The sequence below is a fragment of the Callionymus lyra genome, chromosome 8, assembly GCF_982586985.1.
Source record: "Callionymus lyra chromosome 8, fCalLyr1.hap1.1, whole genome shotgun sequence".
NCBI lineage: Eukaryota > Metazoa > Chordata > Actinopteri > Syngnathiformes > Callionymidae > Callionymus > Callionymus lyra.
The window spans coordinates 13055010-13073363 of record NC_141825.1 but is presented as its reverse complement, the minus strand read 5'-3'; the positions used below and the strand labels follow the sequence as shown (position 1 = coordinate 13073363).

General features: G+C 38.7%; 1 long non-coding RNA gene across 1 annotated transcript; it reads right to left on the bottom strand.

The window, feature by feature from the left end:
• Nucleotides 1-5029: 5029 nt before the first annotated feature.
• On the bottom strand, nt 5030-16987 carry LOC148073694 (uncharacterized). Its single transcript, XR_015712100.1, has 3 exons — nt 16872-16987; nt 14935-15041; nt 5030-5584 (listed from the first exon to the last, which is right to left on the bottom strand). It is a non-coding gene; the product is annotated as an uncharacterized LOC148073694 (long non-coding RNA).
• Nucleotides 16988-18354: the final 1367 nt, after the last annotated feature.

The window sequence follows — 18354 nt, the reverse complement described above, 5'->3', positions numbered from 1 at the left end:
TATATTATTTGACAACCCATTGCAGAATATGTATTGTGGATGTAACATAGAACTTGACCTCTGAAAATAAAATAACTCATTTCATATATATTAAATGAATGGATTGAGTGAAATGAACTATACTAAATAAAAGTTGAACAAAAGTAGTATTATTCTACCCTAAAATGAAATGTCATCGATTATTGACTTCTATTCGTTTACTAACAAGTGATATGTTTGTTTTTGTAAAATTATTTTCCCAGTGTTAACCAACTTAATGAATCAACGATGAGACATTTAAAAATCAAACATAAATGCAAAAGATAAAGGGAGTCCAACCTTTCACTCCTTCATTCTTCTTCCTTTTCACAAACGTGTAGATGCTTCAGGTCGTCCATGGTGGAGCTAAAATAGTCAAGCACGTAAATTAAGTTACACCATAACAGATCGCTGGTTCCCTGTATAATCAAAACGAATACCTTATTTGTCTGGCAGTCCATTAATCTCAGTAGTTATTCAATAAATCTTGTTAAACGTGTTTAATCTTCAAACTTTTCTTTAAAAAAAACAAAAACATTTAGCGCGCATATGCTAATCAGTGAGCAGTCCGTTCACTTTTAATGTCCCAGGTGAACAAAGGACAAATAAATGTTCCACGATAAAAACAATACGATTTAATAATATTAGTATCTGTGAGAGTAAATGCTTATAGTTTTAGATTTGTTATTCCTACATTTTCTGCTTAGTAAGTTAAGTTGCAATTGATGTCAAGAGGCATTTCTTAGTTTTATTGCAAGAATAACATCAACGTGCTTTTAGAAATTTAAGATTTTTTTTCCCTGTGTACATATATATTTACCTGGTATCATATCAGTAATTGCCTTTTTATTGTAAATATAATCGATTGCTATTGATAAATAAAAAAGGGGAAACTCTGAGAATTATTTTAAGAATTATAAGAAATTCCTCCTTGTGTTTGTTTTTAATAAAAAATAACATTTATTCTTCACATTTGCCTTTTTAGACTTATCCGCTCATGCCTAAAGTAAACCAATCTATGAACTGTGAGCTATTGAATATCTGGTGAATTAATACATATTAAATCAAGCTTAAAACATTCATTATTCAGTGGAAAGTGTTTCATATTCATCCATTGTTATGTATTAAATTAACATTTAAACTTAAATCATGCAACTTAGCACAATAATGTCAAATTCAGCTAGTAACAGTTTTCTTTACACATGCAAACATTTATGTTAGATCATGAGTTCAATCTTCTGTATAAACATATATACATTTTGGACAATGTTTTTGTCAGTCTCAGGTTGACATGTGAAGTTCTTAGAAGTCAAAATCTTGGTTTTGACTTTCAAACTAAAGCCCTCGTTCTCTAAAATTAATTAATTCAGACGACCTCTCTGACTTCTCCTGGCTGTGCCATAAGCATGTTTGATTATTCTCAGAGCAAGTTTTAATGAAAGGAAATTCAAGTTCGAAGCTGTAAAGAGGCTCCGTCTTCCTCATCCGTCAATTCATTAGGTTTGTCAGGTGCATCCTTGCTTGCACACAAGAATTGTGACAGCTCAAGATGGCAGACGTCTCAGTTTAGAGCCCCTCGTGTCCGCCGAGTCTCCAGCGTCCTTGTTCCTGCTACTGACTCACTGGTGTGGAACTCAGTCGAGTGAGAGGCTGCGGGGCAGAGGAGGAAGGGATTTGTTCCTTTCCTAAGTCTCTTTTCTCTCTGCGGATGCCACACACACCGCCACACACACTGAGGAACACACCAGCGCGCACACACTTGTTTTCCCTCTACCATCAATCTCCCCTCCCCGCCCAGGTTGTTTTGAAATTGATGAATTTGGCCATTTATAATCTATAATTAATAATTCATCACACACCGGCGACTGAGATTAGGTTGTATTTTATAGGCAACAGTTTTGGCCTTGAAGGTCACTTGAATATTTCTCATCATTGACTCCAGAGCACAGATCCAATTAATCTGTGAGTCATGCAACTTGGTGGAGAGTTGGAGAAAGCGCCCGCATTCTCACAAAAAAAACACGGATCAAAGGCTCAAAAGAGCTGGAAGATTAGAAATCGTGATCAACACTTTGTTTTCACAAGTTGCACTGCATGAAATCTGGCATCTGGTGAACATCATCAAGTTTATATCCTGCTGGTCTCTTTAAGTACGAGCCAACGTAAACAGATATGAGTAATTATAAGAAAGTACTTCAATAAGTTTACAGAGCTGTTTGTTACAGGTTGTGGAGAACTTGTGTTCCAGAGTTTACGATTTAGCAAAGCTATTATTTATCAGCATTTATTGAGATACAAGACAAGTGGATATCGTCATAAATAAAAAAAATTAAATAATCTATCACAACTAAGTATTTTATGCAACATTTTCAGTGACCTATTTGCTAATTGACGAAACAATTCAATAGTATAAAGAAAAGTATTTTGCCTCCTATTTTTTCATAGTCATTCTTCAAGAATTGACGAACGTGCTCGAGTGTAAAAATGGGAAAATATTGGAGTCGATCTGGAGACGAATTGGATTTTCCTCCATTAAAAAGTTGGCCATTTTAGATTCTGTACTGCAGTCAGTCGTTTTCAATCAATTTGAAGTAATCAGGGGTGAGAGTGGTGAGGACTCACAAGTGGAGGAGTGGAATCAGAATTAGGGTGACAGTGCAGGAGGAGTGAAAGCTTGTTTCTGTCACAGTTCCCAAGAATTACGAGCGAAGAAATCCATGATGCAGACTTTACTCGTAGAAATACATTCTCATCGTCACACTAATCAAACAGCTAAGTATAGCATTCAGTTTAAAATGTCATTCACTTCACGTTGCAGTAAAACAAATGTGTTTGAATGGTAAAGTTGAATTCATAAACCCCTAAGTAACAAAATAAACAAATAGATCAAGTACAATGTTTGTGAACTTGCCTGCTCGACACCTTGGCTCCTTCAATGGTTTGCCATCTGCTGTCCGATTTACTGCTGCTGTTACTGAGCTTGGAAAAAGCCATGTAGAAATGTACTCTTTACAGGGTAAAAACTGAATTAAAAACTCATTGTTTGAGTTACAAACAAGAAATAAAGCATTTTAATCAAAAAGTAAGTAAGTAATATTTATTTATATAGCGCTTTTCGAGACCAGGGTCACAAAGCGCTTAGACAATCAAAACAATACTCAAAAAAGTACATACTTTAAAGATCAAGATAATACTGAAGTTGTCGGTAGTAGAATTCTAAGCTTTTAAAATAAAAACTAAAGTCATTTAAGTTATTATCAATAAAACCAAGTAAAATGGGGAGAGGGTTATCAACGCCTAAAAATAAACTTCATGAGCTATTTGTGTAATTTTTGTACAAACAAACTAGCTGTTGTAAAAATGAAAAGTGTAGACTGATATTTATAATGACATTGAAACATTTATTATGTGATTCAAAAGTATTAATCCTCTTAAACACAACCTGAAAATTTGCGAGAGCCCAAAATCACAGATAAAATGAGTAAACTAGATATTGTTTCATTTTATATACATTTGATTTTAAGATTTCAGAGAACATTGAAGTTGTGTAAATGTGGTCATACATATTAAATATGAGAATATTATTCAAGGAAAATATATATATTATTTTTAACATTTCAAGTAAAGGCTCACCTTTTAACTTTGAATAAATGTCTAAAATAATAAGAAAATAATAATTAGTTAAACATTTCAATTATAGCAGAGGCTGGACAGAAATTAAACATAAAACAAAAGAATAAAGGCGATGGTTTGGTCCTCAAAGAATCTAGAACTTTAAGTGATAGTTCACCCAAAAATCTATATTTAGGGTTGCGATTATTTTCAAAGTAATTTGTTCCTTTTTAGAGTTATAGACAACAATGTTTATCCATTTGTGGCGAGTGATGCTCAGTTGTTTTCGTCTACATCTTCGTCCAAAAAGACACTTTGACAAACATCTAAATACCTTCATACTGCTCGTCTGTAACGTCCATCTTGTATTGAAGCCTCACATTACATTAGAAACTGTTTGTAAATAAGTCCATATTTTGAGGTTGTAGCAGAAGATCCCAGGCTCCGCCTAAATCTTGCACACACTTGTGTTTCAATGAGGAAAGACTTGAAGCTGGAGCTCATAGACTGGGATCCTTCAAATATACAGATTCATTGAAGTTTTCTTGGTACAATAGAATACAAGAGGGACGTTACAGAAATAGAAAACGAGTGAAGTTTGAATTTTGGGTGAACCATCACTTTAATGGAGATAAATTAAAGAATAAGCACCACATAAAATGGACATTTGCAGTTTGTGATTCAACCACTTCTACCATTCCACCACCAACCACGGGGTGATGATGAGGGCAGAAATATATTCATGCAAAGGCCACATATGGCCCCCAGGCCAGATTTTTTCTGCTGCTGTAAACAAAGTTGTGTGATTCAACCAGTAAAGTAAAATCCTATTTAACTTCATCTAAATGGTAGCATTTAACTAACACGATAAATATAATCTAAATGCTTCCTGATGGACGAATAAGTCAACCAATCTGTATTTAATGGCTTATTTTCCACTGTTCCTCCCTTGATTGATGCATTTTGAAAGCCTCTCCTGATAAGAACAGAATCTGTAATACACTCACAACATCTGACTTCAGCTGAAAACTGATCTGAAGTCACAAAACAAGACGCTGTCTCTGCTGCCGCAGAGCCATTAGTCGAATGTTGCTCCCGTCGATGAAGAGTGACGACACCAGGGTTTCCCTGCTGTAGATGTTAAAAAAAAAAGTTGTTTTTTTTTAACGGAATTGACGTGTTCGTGGACTTACTCTTACTATACACAAATGCTGCGATTCTGTTGGCTGTGAAACACACTCTCCTGCACAAAGGAGGGAAAGTGTCACTATGGAAACAAGGAGGGAAGATTCTAAAAGCTACCTCTTGAGACAAGAGTTAAGACAACAAAAAGGCGAGTCCGCCGCGTGAGTGGAGGAGAAAGCGCAGCCGCACACACCCAGTCGATACGGCACCATCTTGTTTCCGCTCGGAACATCCTCAAATAAGCTGCCCTGTCAGCTCTTTTACCTTCATCCCCCCAATCTGTGCCTTTATCTTCCTGCTCTCATCAGTCTGTCTGCATTTAACATCTCCTGCTGGTGTCTAGTGTGTGTAGCTGTGTGTGGGTCTGGGTGTAATATGCACCACACATTCCTTTAATAGGGCTAATCCATTTTAATCCCACCTGCCACTGTTACCTTACAATGATGAATGTAGGATTAAATGAGTTAAGACGCAGAGAAATGCCCGTGGGAGACGCAGAGGGAGGAGGATGCAAGTGTGTGTGTGTGTGTGTGTGTGTGTGTGTGTAGTGCTCACTTAAGCATGTGTGTGTTTATTGAGGTTCTTCTGCAGTGGTGAGAGACTTTCTATCCCGGCTCTGTTCAAGGCTATTTTCCGTGGGTCTGCAGGGTCACCGGCGTCCCTGGTGACGTCTCCTTCAGCGGTAATAGACAGCAACACAGATCCTGGGCAGCGCAGACATCTATCTCAATAGATCCAAAGAGGTTTCCTGGACTTGGCTGCTGATGATCTGAAAGAAGCAGATGGATGAAAGTGAGCTACATTACGTGTTGCTCTGCAAACCTGTGTAGGAGTCAGGAGGGGGAGTGTGAAAGACCTTTAGGTTGAATCCTCGATTCATTTTCACCAGACTGATTTAAAGCCCATTTCTTCTCTTCCCTACAGCCACGACCACCATGACTCCCTGTCACCGTTAATGTCTTGATGGAAAACCATCAGCTGACCGGAGAACACGTGCAACTTCCAACGAGCCAGAAGAAGCATCTTTCACTTTCTTCACAGTGTTTAGTTAATAACGGCCAACGCCGCTCGTGCCAAAGCACAGATTGTACTTTTCCTGGCACCACCTAAGAATGCTAGAAGAAGAAAAAGAGTTTATGTGCTCAAGCAGAACAAGGAATTATTCTAGTTTACAGAGGTGTCAAACCAAATCACTGAGGCTCCGAACCAAAAAGTACAATCCTTTTTTTTTATTTACAATCCTAACACTTTTAACATGCAACTTCAGTCGTGACTCATGTAGAAAAAAACTCTCTCATTGTTATTTCAACAATGTTTCTGACTGCATGACTTTGTCTGGTAGACCCGCCCAAGAGCCTGTGAGTGTCACATGACCACCAAACTGCTTTAGAGTAGCGAGTAGGAGAAAAAATGGCCAACAGTGGGACCTTACCACATTGCAGTTACATCATTTAGACACTGGAAGGAGGCAAAATCAGTATTTTAAAACTTCGAATAGGGCATTTAAGGTCATGCTGAACTCTCTCAACATGACCATGTTTTGAGGTTATTACTTTATAATTTTCTACCCCGCAGAGTCCATTATGACATAACAATGGTCTTCACTCCTCCTCCAGCCAGTTGTAATCACGCCCCGCTTTGTTTATACAACGAGTCCCTTGGAGGTGGAGACTTCCAGGATTCATGACGTGCGACACAACCTTGACCAATCACAGCAGAGTGTGTGCAGTTGGGCTAAACTTGATATGTGCAGGGTTAAGGAGGTTAAGTTTTTATGTCAATATTTCAATGAAAAGAGAGTTTTGTACAAAAAAACACATACTGATGATACAATAGAGGTCCAAGTACAGAAACATCAGCTGCCCGTTAACAACATGTGTGGAAGAATTGCACTATTGTTTCCTTTAATTCATGGGCATGTTTTTCAAACTACATTTAACGCTCTCGTCTATTTCCTAACCTTTCAAACAAGTTTTACTATTAATGGGAATCTCTGTTTTAAAGTTGACATTGATCATTTCTGTCTGTTAGCTTAGCTTAAATACTGACATATTCATAGGTCATGAAAGTTTTACACAGGTGAAGGTCAGTGTGCTGGGGTCTATAGTTAGTGAAATGACAGCATTTTATTTGATGTCGATGTATGAAAGAAGCAAAAAAAAGATTGGGCGATGACCACTCGGGGTCCACCGGATTCTTGAGACACAATAAGCTTTTTGACTTGCAGTGAGCCTAGTCATTCTTGTGTCATTCCACTTGAGATTAATATTCCAGGACACTTCGTCTTTCCCACTTGTAAGTGAAGTTGTACGAGACCAGACCCATTTGGTTGGATGGCGACAAAAAAAACAACCCTTGCATCGAAGACAGCTGCCATCTTTTTTTTTTGCATAATTGTGTGTGTTGTGTCTGTATTTTTGATTTGCTGTCAGTGATGTTTGTCATCGTTTTCACACGCAGATACATGAACACAACAGCCAAGGAACAACAACATCTGTCTGCTATTCTAGTGAAACATGTCAAACTTCCACATTTCTGAGGGGAATTCTTCTTCTAATTACATCAGTGGGAATTGACGCGGCTGTGAGATGAAAACAATCACTTTCAGCCGAGCTCCACCTAAGAGGTCTACATTTCAAACACATCATCCAGTGGATTTTGAATTCTCAAAGCTGCCTGAGTTATTGTCCATTGTTAAGATGTTGCTAGATACAGCAGGTGTATCAAACCTAAGACTTAACTGAAATAGTTTTTAGACTCACACATAAACTACAATATGATATAACGAGATAAATGAATGAAAAGAAGAAGGCAAAATGTAGCCTCTGTCTGGGAATATAAAGTTGAATTATGTTCCCTGGACCAATGCATTGTGTCTGATAAGTAATTCTGACTTTAATTATTAAATATATAAAAGTAATGAATGCATCATAGTGACTGCTAATGGCGAGTAGGGAAATATATTGTCAAGAGAAAACATTATCAACTTAAATGATAATTGGAGATCTTTAGCTGAAAGTTTGAGTAAGAAATAAAAAGGGATTTTAACCTTTACATTTTAAAAGTGTAGCATTGCATTATAGGAGGTACTTTATATATGGCGTTAGTAAAGAGTTACTAAACTATAAGTCAAAATATTACATTAATGTTTAATTTATTGTAAAATAGACTGTATTAGCGTCAGTGGAAAAAAGACTAGATTTTCTTATATAAAGACATATTCAAATTTCGGTCAAGCTTCCTAAAAATACGTAAACTATTTGGGATTTTCTTTTAGATCCTGCCCAGTTATGATGAGATGTATTTCCATGTTGTTAACATTTCATTTTTGCAAGTTGTGCCATTTTATTTTTGACATTTTATCTGTAGGTCGGTCCATGAAAACAATGCTGTCATTAAACTGGTCCATGGTGCAATAAAGGTTGGGGACCAGTGCAGTACATTTTATTTTGTCGGCCTCCTAGGCGTATTACGATTAGATTTCACAGTATCTCATCAGAAATAGATATTCTGGTGGAAAGTTTTAGTGTTAATGGCTACGATTGATTCAAAAAGGTCAAAACTACTTTAAACGCACGTTAAATGTCAATAGCGAGGAGGATAGTTGGTGCACTTAATGAACAAACTCTTGGTAGAAATAGTCTGAGGGAGCAATTTGTGAAAATACAAGTTTCTCGGAGAATAAACAAAACACCAGCAGTTCAGTCCAGGTCCTGCCCTGAAGCCAACCACAGCTTAGCTGAGTTAATAGCATTAGCATCAGCTGTCATCTGTTGTTGTTTGTCGTTAATAAGTTGTTAACATCTTCAGCTCTAAAGAAGATTTAAAAATAAGCTGAGGAACGTTTTCAACTTTTCACGCTTTGCCAGAGGTTTATCCAGGATACATTTAATAGTAATTTGAGAAAATATAAGAAAATGTTTCTGTCAAACACTCACAAAGACACATAGTGTGTATAGATGATACTTCCAAAGCTTTATGATAACATGACATCAATGACCATCCATCTAACTTATACTTGCAGCCAGCAGAGATAAAGAGGCGGGACAGGAAATAGACAAATAGAAAAGAATCATTATGTCAAGGTCGATTGCCTTTAAGCATCTTATCTCTTTTAGCAATTGAACACCTGGAGCTCTCAGTACAGACTTATTTAAAGAGAAATTTCAAGAGCTTGAATTAAGGACAGGGTTGTTAGTTTTGTTTAAAAATAAAAACATTGGCCAGCCAGATGGCTCCCAGCATGTCGGGGCATTGCCTGTGAATGCATAATTCTTGAGACGTCAATTAGCTGTGACCAGCACTATTTTATATGCTTCAGTTCAGTGTTAAGTCACGATTTAATACTTAGATGAGTGCTTTATACCGTGGAAAAATAAAGCTTAAGGTTTGATCCTTTTATTAACTTCTGCACCAAAAGGTTTCTCCTGATGAGGGTCACACACATTTAGCATCAGTTAAGAAAAATCACAAGAACCTTTAATTTTGTATAGACTGGTAGCATGAAAAGTATAATTTTGAATAGGTAACAATGATTCAGTGACAAACCAGTCTTAGTCTTCATCTTAGGATGGAAGTGGTTCGGTTTACTGACCCAACAACACTCTCGGAAAATGGATTTTCAGCCTGTTAGGTTCTTTTTCCAAATTGTTCAGTTGAGCAATTTGTACCAAACTGGAATCTAACACATACACAATCTAACCCCACACCAGAACAACATTCATGACAAAACAACACAACATAATCCATACAAACATCACTCTCTCCACCACTGACTAGTGTCTCAAAAGCTTTACTTTTAATTTAGCATCCTACTCTCTCCACCACTGAGTAGTGTCTCAAAAATGTAACTATGAACTTAGCATCCTACTCTCTCCACCACTGAGTAGTGTCTCAAAAATGTAACTATGAACTTAGCATCCTACTCTCTCCACCACTGAGTAGTGTCTCAAAAATGTAACTATGAACTTAGCATCCTACTCTCTCCACCACTGAGTAGTGTCTCAAAAATGTAACTATGAACTAAGCATCCTACTCTCTCCACCACTGAGTAGTGTCTCAAAATCCTAACTATGAACTAAGCATCCTACTCTCTCCACCACTGAGTAGTGTCTCAAAATCCTAACTATGAACTAAGCATCCTACTCTCTCCACCACTGAGTAGTGTTTTAAAAACATAACTATGAAAGAAGCATCCTACTCTCTCCACCACTGAGTAGTGTTTTAAAATCGTAACTATGAACTAAGCATCCTACTCTCTCCACCACTGAGTAGTGTTTTAAAAACATAACTATGAAAGAAGCATCCTACTCTCTCCACCACTGAGTAGTGTTTCAAAATCGTAACTATGAACTAAGCATCCTACTCTCTCCAGCACTGAGTAGTGTTTTAAAAACGTAACTATGAAAGAAGCATCCTACTCTCTCCACCACTGAGTAGTGTTTCAAAATCGTAACTATGAACTAAGCATCCTACTCTCTCCACCACTGAGTAGTGTTTCAAAATCGTAACTATGAACTAAGCATCCTACTCTCTCCAGCACTGAGTAGTGTTTTAAAAACATAACTATGAAAGAAGCATCCTACTCTCTCCAGCACTGAGTAGTGTTTTAAAAACATAACTATGAAAGAAGCATCCTACTCTCTCCACCACTGAGTAGTGTTTTAAAAACATAACTATGAAAGAAGCATCCTACTCTCTCCACCACTGAGTAGTGTTTCAAAATCGTAACTATGAACTAAGCATCCTACTCTCTCCACCACTGAGTAGTGTTTTAAAAACATAACTATGAAAGAAGCATCCTACTCTCTCCACCACTGAGAAGCTTCCTAAAATCAGGAAGTGATGTCACACCAGCCGATCCATTGCTGTTGCTGCTTGAGATTTATAAGTGTATTTATACCATCTCCGCACTAATGAGACCCTCATGGGACACCGTAGCTCTGCAGACACACCCCTCCGCATCTGTGGACTCGACACACTAATCTTTAAAGGTCTCACAGAAGCACTTGTTATTTTCCTGTAATCTGTGGAAACTTTGAAAAGAAATGAGCTGCAATCCGTGGCAACAACTGAAATGGAGAGACGGAGGAGAGGAAGCAGGGAGGGAAGGAGGGAGGGAGGGAGGGAGGGAGGGGGGAGAAGTATTGTGTGAGTGAGTGGTGGAGTTAGGGTGAGGGAGAGAGAGGGTGCAGATAACGGGAGGGAAAACCTCCTCTCTGGAAAGGGATGATGTCAGTCTCTGCAGCCGAGCCCCGGCCCCCGACAGGATGGAGACCGGCTCTCCTGCCACAGACGGACGGAGGACAGAGGCAGGTAGGTGATCACTCGCTTCCCCTCCTTCATCCTCCTTCCTTCCTTCACCATCCAACCTCTCGTGTGTGGTGGAGTTGTGCTCGCACTCTCGCCAAGTTGGAGGAGGAAAAAAAATCGGCTGACTTGTGTGTGTGAGCAGAGACTTCAGTGAGACCAAGAAAAACAGCTTCTGGTCGGTGACGTGGCAGGTGAGACCACGGTGGTCCGACAGGTGACACGGCTGCGGTGAGTCATCGTGAAACATCACTAGAACAGGTGGCATCGGCGATGGGGATAAAGAAGTCTTTGTTTCCCGGAGAGACCCCTCTGAGACAGAGAGAGGGGAAAAAAAAAAAGAGAGAAGGTCGCAGACAGACTTGCACCAGCAGCCATGCATTTAGACACTGTTGGCACGCCACTCAATTAGTCACAGCGTGGATTCTCTCCACGAGGGGCTCGCACGCTGGAAATCCAATTTCGTGGCACATCAAATGTCAGGGAATATCCTTCTCTTTTTCGCTCTGCGATAAGCGGGGACGCGTCGGGGGAGGCGGCGGCGCGGGGGAGGTGGACGTGAAGGTTAGTGGGAAATGAATAAGGGGAGGTGACGGAGGTCACTTTAACTTTCAGGTGCATCTAACACGAATCAGGTCAGACTTGACAGCTCTAAACGATGAAACCACGATCCTAGATATGAAGATCCCTCAAAGTGACTTTTCCTCTCCTAGACCTTTGATTATGAAGTATTCAAAACTTCTGGAAAATATCTGACCTGTTGTGCATCTTGGTGAAAAAAACCAATGGCCGACATATTGCGGCAGATGTCGCGGCGGTCAACAGCCGGCTGAGCTTTCATCTCGCCACGGCAGACTGAAGGTCACGACGATCTCTCTTCGAGCTTTCACCGTCTCGGTCGCCACGATCTGCTGCGCTGACACCATCGTGGTCGTCTCCATGTCGCACACGTCCATTAAGCCCTTCCTCCTCCCTCGGCTCATCTGCTTCCATACCAAGTACTTTGATGTAAATTGACCTAATCTCGGATACATTGTGAATTGTTATTTTATTCAACAATTCATTGATAAAAATATATTTTTTTATATTTACGCCGTAATATTTAACTAATTTAGGGCAACACAAATTTGACCTTTGAATATCATTTGTAGGATTTTTTTTATCATGACGCACTTCTTGTTTCTTCAATGAAAAATCTCTAGATATAAGAAGATAGTTATAAACTCTTATATCAATGAGAAAGTCCAGGAAGGTCAAATTAATTAAACATTATAAAACATACATGAATTATTAGGCTGAGATCTGTAAATGACGAATTCAAAAACAGATTCGAGGAGAAGTGAGGACAAGAAAACGAGAATAGATTCTGGGGAGACACAGAAGATTTACAGTTCGACTGGAAACTCAGAGCAGCAGGTGAGAGTCAGAGACAAACAACTGAGGCACACAAGGCCGACGTGTTCAAACACACCAGACAGATGGAAGGAGGTGCTATTTTGGACGAGGTCAAGTCGGGCTCCTGGTTGATCATGTGACACCAAAATCTGGTGAACCTCACACATTAGTCGGTCGCGATTTCATGGTCGATCAGTCGTAGCTACAAAATTAGTGAAGACCTTTTACTTTAAAAAAAAAAAAAAAAAATCCAATCAATTTGAGCCGCCTCTCACCCCTAATAGCTGGGACTGACCTCTAGTGCCTCGCGAGAGTCAACGTTAGAAGAGCCTCCATTTTACACCTGTTCAATATTTGCTACTTTCCCAGGATTGTCGACTTGTGTAACACCTCGAGTAAAGATCATGAACAAACACAATTGACACCTTGACTCCCCCAGAAATGAAGACATGTCGAGGCGAACGTCTCAAGATGCTCTCCGTTAACACGGTGCGAGAAAGAGTGATCGTGATGGAACAAATGAATTCTGGCTGCTTATGTAAATCTACGAGGATATTTCCTCTTGATCAGAAATATTCATAATATCTCTGCTAACTGGGTCGTGAGCCAGCGTGAGCTCAGAGCAAACCAAACACATTTCCATTTCCTCTTATAATGAGCCTTATATTGTATTCTATGTATGATCCACTTGCGCCTCCTCCTAGTGGCGACACGACGCTATTGCATCTTGACAAGCCGTTGAGCCAACTCAAGTGGCTTCTCTTGATGCGCTCCGAGTCTCTCACAGACCACCCTTTTACGAACGCAGAGCCCAGACTTCCAACATGAATAGAGTAGTTTAATTCACCCTTGAAACTAAAAATATATCAAAAGATAAGTGGAAAAAAAGCTAAAAAATCTGGGTAAATGATAAACGTTTAATTTAAGATAATTTAAATAAGTATGCAATCCACCGCAAACTGCTTTCTTACTCTGGATTTGATAATAATAAAATACAATTCTTGACAACTTAATCCAATAAATCTTCAAATCAAGATCAATAATTTCCTTTGATTGAGTTGTTTGATGTAATTAAGATCTTCTTCATTTTCAATTTTTTAAAGGAATTAAATAAAAGAGATTCATATATTCTCAGTATTATCTCTCTTTGTATTTTTAATGCCTTGTTTCACATTCGGGTTCAGCTGAGGCGAGATGATCGACTGCCTTCATTAAAGATGGAAACGCATTGACATGTGTCAATCATGGCGACGACACGTCACACCATCCCTCAGGTGCAGAGAGACGCTCGAGTCGGTTTGGTTGTCTCCTGCTAATGATGCATCTTAAGAAGTCGAGATTGCTCCGGTGGAAAAATCTGTGATTCACTTTTAACTCCTGTGAAAGGTGGAAAGAAACTTTTGAAATATATCTTCGCAGCAACGCCGCAATCCTTCCTTGTCTTCGCCTCACATCTGCAGGGTTCCCTCCTTCATCTCTCAGGTATTTTGGGCTGTCGTTGCAGCTGCTGATGCGATGGGGAGATAATGGATCCTTTTGTCTCCAAAACCCCCTCGTCCTCCTGCTGCGATCTCATTCATTAAGAGTGCAGCGTGACTTTAATGTTGCTTCGGCGTCGTCGCTTTATTTTTATCTGCTCATTTGTTGATTGGGTTTGATGTAACTACTGCCCCACTTCCTTTGACTCCTATTTCAGGTGCCGGTCTGGAGGGAATTTGAGTCTTTCCGCCTACCAGCCTTCCCCGTTTCAGAGTGTGAGAGGGCAGAGGAAGTGTTTTGATGGTTGTCAGGCAAATTTGGTTTGATGTCTTGATTCCAAAGACTTCTTTGTTCACATCAGGGAGACGTGGTTATGTTGCATTATTCATGCACGCCGTAGAACACGAGTGATTGCGGATCTCTGAGGGAACCCATCGCCCGTCTGCGCCCTCGCGTGAGGAGCCCCTCTGATCCCTCCATGTCCGTCTTCTGCTGCTCAGGCTCCCACTAGAGGAGACCCCGGTGCCCTCCAGCCAGAGTGTCATCACCGAGACATGAATATATATTCCACCGTTTCATGATGTCACCTCGTCAGAAACACGCTTCTGAAGTAAAAAAAAAAAACAACCCCAGAACAAAGAGAAGGTGGAAGATGCTGAAATGGTGGCTGAGAGAGGGGGATAGATGAAGAGGAGGATGAAGACGGTAGCAGCAGGAAACTGATGAGGAAGATCCAGAGAAGGAGGGAGAGGAGGAGAGATGATGCTCACTGATAATGTCACTTCACTTCAAAGTGCAAAGCCGTTCCTGTCATGCTCCTGCAAGAGTCAGCCTCTGGAGAATCTCCCAGATCACACGATAAAAGGGAGCCTGACAGTCGTGTGTGTGTGTGTGTGTGCGCGTGTGTGTTTGTGTGTGTGTGTGTGTTGCACTCACTTTCACACGTCTCTCTTTTTACTGTAACTAAATCTTCTCTGGTTTAATCACACAGCTGCTGACCGTCGGATCCCAGGAGGATTTCCTGCGACTCCCTGAGGCTGAAACTGAGGACCAGGTAGACACAAGATGGCATCAGTACAATAATGATCATTTTTAACTTGTAGTGACACATTTTCTGATCATTATTCACTTCTTGAATGGAACTATGACCTTGATGCTTTACGGGATTTAAAAAAAAAGAAAATGTTTTCATGTTCGTCCCTGACTTATACACAACATGCTGGCTTTAACATTTTTTCTTATATATATTATTTATTTTATATAATAGACATCACTTAAACTTCTGCAGAAGCCAAGGTCTCCAGCAAAATCCCATTTTAGATATAGAAAATATTATTAGTAGTAGTATTTTTTAAATTTTCAACTGGATTTTAACTTGCTACTTTGTCAATCTGTGATCAAAGCACCTTTAAATACTTTACATCTTTGTATATTTTGAAGATTAGAATCCAGTTGTGTAGTAGTTACTATACACAACACTATTGTTTTGAATATAAAATACGACAGCACAATGCATGTAAACTCAAATGAACTTTAGGCTTATTTTGTTTTTAGAAAAATGTGTTTTACCCACAAAAATATGAAATAATAAATATCTTAAAAGTTCTGGTTCTTAAATGAAGAAAGAATTAAATAAATTATTCAAAGGTATCTTTTCGTCTTCTTCAAAAACAAGTCAGTCAAGATGGAGACGTTGATATAAAATCTCTTCTCACACAGTTTATGAAAACAGAACAATGCTAATGCTAAGCTGTCTTCAAGCTAGCACTTAGCTAACGCTATAGCAATGCTAAGCGGTACCTATACTAAGGCTGTCACTAAGTAAAGCAATTTAAACCAATTGTCAAATAAAACAGAGCTAAATATTCATTCATAAATTAATTTTACAATATAATTTCTGATAAAAAAAACATGGAATCGTGACTTCATTGCTAGATTAGTCGACATCAGTTATTAGCAATATGCTAGCTTCATGTCCTGCAGATAAAAACAAAGATGGCTGTTTGTGTCATTCTTTAGTCAAACACCTTCCCATAGATTTAGTTCAACGCTGAGATTCACCAGCAAAAGCTCTTAATTTCTTCCATCTCGACACATTTCTCACTCGAAAAGTTTCTTCAGCGTTTAAAGACGTCGATCTGCTGTAAAACAAGATGTTTTCTCCCAAAGTTGTATTGTGTTTGTCGGAGACGGACTCGGAAACTCATCAGAACCTGTGAGGCGGTCAGAGTCGGGTGGGCGATCAGGTTCAGCTATCGACTGCCGCGGAGTTCAAGGCAGAAGTTTGTTAGCGCAGATGCTCAAAAAAAACCCTGAAGCGCTTCACAAGTTTCACACTGTTCACAAACTTCATTTGAAGAAACTGTCGAGGAGGCTGAAGATAAATTCCTCCATGTTTGATCAGTATATGAGATATATAGAAACTTAATTCAGCTTTTAATCTAAAAAACATATCACCACTCGTACAGAAGAGCTGTGTAGTAATACTCTGTGTAGTAATACTCTGGGTAGTAATACTCTGTGTAGTAATACTCTGGGTAGTAATACTCTGAATCTGAACGAGATCAATGTTTACATCGAGCGCTTCAAGCTACTGTTTTTACAGAGGGAACTATTCAAAGTAATATAGTTAATATATTAGTAATATATATATATATATATTTACCACACATGACTATAATAGACCTATAGTTAAGTCTGTTTGACTTATTTATTTACATAGCAAAGTGTTTGACTCATTGGATTAACTCATATGCTAGGAAATAATACCTTTTGTCCAAAAATGTTTTAACAAAAATCTACCTTCATATACTGCTAGAGTTCAATGTTAAATGTCCATTAAAGTAAGACAGAGACAGAGATTAAATTCTTACCTGAATTTTGATTCTGTGGTTTGTTTTCGTCTCCAGCCGCTTGAGAAATTATTCAATTAATTTCCGGTTAAATCAAATCGATTAAATTAGTGGATTATATTGATTGACAGTTTTGTCAAATTATGGCACGGAAGACAATTATTTGAGATTAATATTTCAAAGATTATTTTGAAATGTAGAGATTAATAATCTTTTTTTCGGTATCATTGTCACTTATTACCGTAGGAACCTTTGTTGTTTGTTTCTACACGGACACATACAATGTCAATATACCGCCTAAAACGACGGTTAGTTTATTAAAAATGTTTTTTTATTCGTGAATTTTTTTAAAATTTAGATGAAAATCCAAATTAGTATTTAAAAAAGTTAAGTGAGGAAATGTTGCTTGGAAATGTTTTTACCCACCGACTGGGTTTTGCAATATACTAATTGACCAGTAGAGGTCCTAATATATAACATTTGGTTTGCGACGTCATTTTCTTAAATGTATACATAATTATTAATTTACTATGTTGAACCTTTACTCTAATATCCTTCACACCTCCTGACTTTATTTAATACTTTAATCTGAGAAAGAGGTGTTTATTTAGTTCTGCTCGATGTTTCATGAATAAATAAAAATCAATTTCAGTCACACTTGGCAGGAAGCTCGGGATTATAAATTCAGATTCTCTGTGCGTCTCCTGCGTCGTTGAACTCACATGAATGTTTGAAAAAATAGTTTAAATTTGGCAAATATAGTGGGAAAAAAACTTGCCAAGGTGCCTTGATGTGAGAAGTGAAACTAAGAAGCTGCTCAAAACTTCCAAATCTGATCGAGCAACATCAACTTTTCCAAGAGCGTGACCGAGCAAAGGTCGAACCGTTGTCAGGTGTTTCATACTTTCATCTCCCTGCATAGTGAGTGAGAGATATTATCACAATTATCTCTTTAATTTCAAGATTTTACAATATTACCCTTGAAGTATTTCTCTTTTTTATATCAATTGATGACAATAATATATTTCAAGAAAATGGCTGTTGTTTGTAGTTAATCCAGGGCTGAACGAATCCACTGTGATCACCGCAGTGATGTCCTTCCATTGATGTGACGGTTCGGTATCTAAGAAGTGTCATTACATGGGATTTAACTCTGAGAGCTGTTCTGAGCTGATAACTTGCGTCTGGACTCTAACTGACATTTTCCTTTTCTCCCTCTCCACGTTCCTGTTCTCAAAGGTCTGGTCTCTGGAGAGGTTTCTCCAAGAGCTCCATCCACACACTCGCTGTTGTGTCCTATGGCTTTTTATTCCTATGTGATGGTGAAAAGGAAAATTCATGTAGGATCAGAAGCCATTTTACACTCGGTGAGATGCGACGTGACGGAGAGAAGCAGGATTCGACAACGCAGCGTTGGGATGGAAAAAAAAAGAAAAATCATTTCACGCTTTTCTTTTTTTGTCGGTAGATGACTTAACACGCGACGCCCTGATGTGCAGTCAGA